Here is a 5,676-nt window from a genome sequence, read left to right as displayed (position 1 = left end):
AAAAAAAAGAAAGAAAAGAAAGAGAAAGTGATCATTGTTCATTAAATGAAAGTAGATCATCATAAAGGTCTTCATCCTTGTTGCCTTCATGTTGAGTAGGTGGAGGAAAGGAAGGAAAGGTTGCGCTTGCTGTCTGTCTCAGGAGTGGAGTAGGAGGAAGAAAATCCGCATGTAAGTGACCTGCACAGTTCAAACTCCTGTTGTTCAAGGGTCAACTGCATTACAAATTCAGATTGGATTCTCAGCCCTCAAATCAGAATAACTCAGATTTCCTTGCCCTCTTTCACAGATGAAAGGAAAGAAACTTTGCCAAATGGTGTCTGTATTGGGGGAAAAATAATAAATGAAAGGTTATGTGTGTCACTGATTTAAACTATAGCATTTGCTGCTGATACAGTACATGCTGTGTATGTATCTATAAATACATACATATGAACACATTGCATGTATATAAAAATTCTTCACACTTCTATCAGTTCTTACCGGGTATTGGTAAAGGATTGAGTAGGCACTGTGATGAAAATTCACAAACCAGCTGGGAAAGATGCATTAATAGCCACAGGGGACAGGGTAAGGGAAAATGGAGAGGTTTAGTGAAAATTTGTCAGTCAGAAATTTTGGCATTTGAGACTTTTCATACTATGTGTGTATATAAGACAAACACTCCCATTTCATAGTAACAAGTGTTAGAACAGCCAGGTTCCTGGAGGCAGGCGGCAAAATTCACTACATACTACTACAGAACCATATCTGTGCTTCAAATTTCTCCACTTAAAAAAAATTGGCGCTACCAAAGGAAAAGGCAACAAGGGGTGGGAGAGAGCAGGTGTGAAAGAAAAGGCCTGGACTATAGCCAATTTAGGGAACAGGTTGTTAGACCAGGAACGGGGTGGGCAAGGGCAGAGGAGGATGTGCGCGGGCTTCCGGGCCTCCGAGACTTTACTACCGCCAGGTAAATCCCTGGCACACGGTTACTTCGTCGGACTCGCGAGGCCGAACCAACATGGCGGGCAGCCTCAAAGCGGCGCTCTCGTCACGTGCTAGGGCCGAAGAGCGCCAGGGGGCGAGAGGCGTGGCCTCGGCGGGCAGGCCCCGCCCTTAGGGGCGGACCCGGGGATCCGCGGAGGGGGCGGGGCTTCGCGGCTGGGTGCTTGGGCGGCAGAGGCTGCAGCCTGCTACCTCGGCGTTGGCTCGGCTCTCTAGGACGTGTCTGGCTGCCCCGGTCGGGGGCGGCTCCCCGCTGCCTCCGAGCTGAGCTGCCCAGCCTTCAGCGATTGCAGGCAGGTGAGCGCCCATAGCCTGGATCGAGGGGAAAAGATGCCTATTTTTCCCATCTCCAGCTCTCTTCAACAGTTTGGGGAGGGGTCTGTGTCTATCGCGCCTTAGGAACAACCCATTTTTACTCCAGATGTGTTGTCTCCAACTGGCGTCGATACTGCACCCTCTGCCGTCCCTCGCCAGCCTTTGCGGTGCCCTGTGCCCTTGGGAGTGAGAATGAGGGGCAGGGGCGATGCCTAATTTGCAGGGAGGGCGTGGAGTTCGCCCTCTGCTCCATCGGCTTCGGGGGAGAGGGCCGAGTTGGCGAGTCTCCCGGTGGGAACTGGCGAACTGCGCCCCCATGTCCCCTCCAGGAGAGTCTGAGAGAAGGCGCCTCTCGGCTCCTGGACCAGCACCACTCCTTTGAGCAAGCGCTTCTGAGGGGCTGAGGTCTTCGCGCTTCCCGAGGGTCTTAATCCTTTCTGCGTTCCTTATAGCACCCCTTTTTACTATCGTTAGCTCTCCATTCCTCGAGCTGCCGGCTTCAGTCTGTGCCAGAGATGCCACCATCTCCGCAGTGCCAGGGAGGTGGGGTGGAAGGAGCTAGCGGCCAACCCGAGGCCTGGTGGGGGTGGGGATGGGGGTGGGCGCAACAGGAAAAGAGGGCTGGAATAGAGATTCCTGAACTGGGAGGGTGGGAGTGAGGAGTTGATTTACGTCCACACAGGACGGCGTTTTCCAGTACGGATTTTGAGGTTGTAATGGTAAGTGAGAAGAGAGAGGTCGGGTTGGAGGACTTGGAAACCTGGTGTGGCTGGTTTTCTTTGAGGAGGAGGGATCCAGAAGAAGGTGCCACTAGAAGCTGATGTCACCTTTGAGGAGAGGTGTGCTGGTGGTTTCCATCAGAGGAGTAGGACAGTTGGGGCCGTTCTGCTCTTCTTTCTATGTGAACAGCAAGGAGTTAAGGAGGCTCTGCTTAGTTTGGAGATCCCCTCCTGGTGTGATGTTAATGGACGCCTCCTGGAGCCAGGTTTCAGGGACTTCCCACAGTTGTTGGAGCTATACCTAGTACTTTGTTCAACATTCAGCAAACATTTATTGGGTACCTACTCTATGCCAGATACATGCTAGGTGCTAGGTCTTCTGAAGGCAATTTAGGGGCCATGGAGCAGGTGAATGATATATACATATATACATCTATATATTAAACACTGTAGGTATTCTGTTAACTCCCCCCCTCCATTTTGTTATTGCTATTGAATTAGAGAAAGAACTGTATCCATGTTCTTTCAAACATGTTTAAAGCAGATTCAAACTTAGTGTCCCCTACCACTATTAACTGGCCAGGTAGTCCCAAGGGAAGCTGCCTTAGCAAAAGCAACAGTTTGAATGATTCCCCTTGGTTATTATCTCAGATTTTTGTCCCCAGGCCTGAGGAGGCTTCCTAGGATAAATGGTGTCTCAGAGTGATGAGATCACGAATAGCACAATGGTTATTGGGGGCCAAGAATGCACTAGACACTCTGCACAGTGGAAGACGCCATTTCTGGAAGATGGAAGAGTGTGGGGGAGGAGGGTGTGGAAGGGAATTCTCATCTAGTGGTGTCTGGGTGTGTGCTGCTGAGCATGGCATGATGTCAGAACCGTGGAGTGTATGAAGTCTGGCAGCTGGGTTGTAAAGAAGGGATGGGAGGGGCAGGGCAGAGCAGGCAGGCTCTGGGGTCCCTAGTCTGAGTTGAAGTTGATTGCTCAAGTCTTAGAGTTGGAAAGAGTTGTCAGGCATGGCTTGTTGGTTCTTTGTGAGCCTTTAAGGATAGCATGGCTAGGGCTGGATGAAGGCTCACTGGGGCCAGGGAGTTGGGTGCCCAGGGGGCTTGGATATACAGGGGTGTTAGCTGAGGCCTTTTAATGCCAGGGATACTGTCCCCTGGACTTTAGGCCTTAGTTGGTGGGTTGGTAGGTAGGTGACTGCAAAAACAAGGCATGGTGACTGGTGGTGTAGAAGTGTGTGTGTGCACACTCACCGCTTTGTGCATGCGCTGGGGAGGAGGGGAGGAAGGGAGCAGAAGGACTGAGGGAGTGAAAGCTGCTTGAAGTCTGGATCTCAGGTAGGGAATTGGGAGAAATGGAGGTGGGGGGAGTGGGGTCAGAGGGAGGGGATGAGTGTGTATTGCAGCCACATGAAGTCACCATCTGTCCCCCTCCGGCCTGCTAGCTCACTGACCTATAATTAGCTCTGGAGGGCATACGGTGCTGGCTCGCAGGAGCGTGGTGCTTCGGGTGGCCGGCATAGTAAAGAGTACTCAGAGGGGCCACAGTCCTTGGTGTATTCTGAAAGGGGCTGCTTCTAGGGGGACTCTGCATTTGCTATAGTGGGAAGGGCTTGAGGGAATTGAGAATGTCAGGGGGCAGGGCTGGTGGAGGGACACATCAATGAGAGAAGGAGCTCTAGGTAAGGATGTTAGGGGACTCCAGGGCTGGGCAGAGTCTGAAGACTCTTGTCCTCACCTGGCCTCTGGCTCACTGCACAAGCAGCACAGTTGCTACCCAGTTCTTTGCTCTGCCTTCAGAGAGGCTGGGGTGCTGTAGCCTCGGAGCCTTCCTCAAGTGTCTTCTGTTTCCCCAGGTGAAGTCTGCTCTGGTGAGGAGCAGCTGCCTACTTCAGCTGGGGGCTGAGAGGCCTTGGCTGGGGCTGCTTCTTTCTGAGAGAGCTGGAGGAGACATTGCCACCAGTTAATTCAATTGGTCATACTCCAAGTGGTGCTCAGTACTGACCTGACCTCCAGGCTGTGCCAGAGACTGAATATTTGGTCACATGCTGCTCCGTATTGCTCTTGAGTGATTACTTGTGTATCTTTTTTTTCAAGTAGCCTGTGAACTTCCTGAGGATTAAGATTGTATCTTACATGTCTTTTGTTTTCCTAACATGGAAATCACTCAGTAAGTGATTGTCGGGTTGAATCGAAGATGTCTGTCTTTTGGTCTCCTGGGTTTGATGAAGCAAGGCCTCCTTGCAACTAAAAAGATTTAACCTGGAGCAGGGAAGCCTCTGGGGAGCCAGTACAGTGATACTATGTCTCAGTTGGGTAGTAGATGGAGTTAAAATTTCCAAATCTGTCCAAAGCATGGTATATGGGTTTAGATTTATAACGCTGAACAATAATATGAATGTGTAGGTGTATAGCCTATATTAATTATGTGAGTATATAGTATGTATGTTATTGTAAAGTGATTTAAGAAAGAGAACATATGCACAATATAATTTTGTATTTGAGCATTAGACAAAATAGCTGGTTTACATTTAGAGGCATTTATTGCTTATTTTGCCCAGCCAGTAGAGGTGATTCTCATAAATTAGATTCATGTCTGATGTGCCTCTATGGCCATTATCTTCAGATAGATACATAACTGGCATTTCAAAGGGGAGAGAGATTTCCATTCATTTTAAGAAAAAGTTTCCTTAGAATGATGAAGACTTCCTCATTTCTTGGTGAGCTCCCTTTCCCTGAAGGATAATTAAGTAAAGACTGAGCTGTCAGGGATGTGGTGAAAGGAACCCCTACCCAGGGTGGGAGGTTGGCCTGTCTGACCTCCGAGAACCCTCTGCAGTTCCAGGTAGGGGCTGGGATGAAAGCGGGCACAGAGTGATGGAGGTCCTTGGCAGCTGCTTCAGAAGAGTGCTGTCCTCTCTTTGGCTTAGAGGAGTGCTGCTAGGAGTGGAGGGCCTGGGAAGTGGGGCCAGGCCTGGAGCTTGGGGTGGGCTGTTCCCTGAGGAATGAGCATTCCAGAAGATGCAGGAGGTGACCCTAGAAAGCGCTCATGGACACAGAACCTGGGTTTGGGAGAGCCTGCAGTGCATTCTTGATGGGGGGGGGGGTAAGTAGAAGGGTGCGCTGGGTCATACCTATGACTTTGGCTCACACTGTGTAGGCCAGATGTGGAGTGTCTGAAATTTTTGGCCATATTTGGGACAGGGCACTTAGAATAAGTAGAGTTTTTAATTCTTTCAATATCATCCCATCCCTCCCTCTTCTCTCCCTCTCACACGTTCTCATACAGGTTCAAGATCACCTATGTACTTATAGTCTTTCATGAATGGCGAGGTACTTTGATGATCACATGCATGCGTGCACCAGCTATCAGGGCCCCCGTGTGCTCTTATGAGCATATATCGTTTCATGACTCCCAGATGCGTGTGCATGTATTACCACACATGTTCACTGTCATGACACCACGTACACACACATACATGTATTCTCCCAACCACAGGAGACCACATGCCCTGAGCCCTGACATGCACTTATAACCACACACCTGCATACATTCTTAGGCCTCTACACACCCATTTGCTCTCACATGTACTCTTAGGACCTCATTCTTATGACCATAGTCTTACATTTTCTCTCTCTCTCTCTCTCT

Source organism: Otolemur garnettii, unplaced genomic scaffold (assembly GCF_000181295.1).
Source record: "Otolemur garnettii isolate 467f Iridium unplaced genomic scaffold, OtoGar3 scaffold00055, whole genome shotgun sequence".
In the NCBI taxonomy this organism is placed as follows: domain Eukaryota; kingdom Metazoa; phylum Chordata; class Mammalia; order Primates; family Galagidae; genus Otolemur; species Otolemur garnettii.
The sequence above is the reverse complement of the archived record's forward strand: the minus strand, read 5'-3'. Positions refer to the sequence as shown.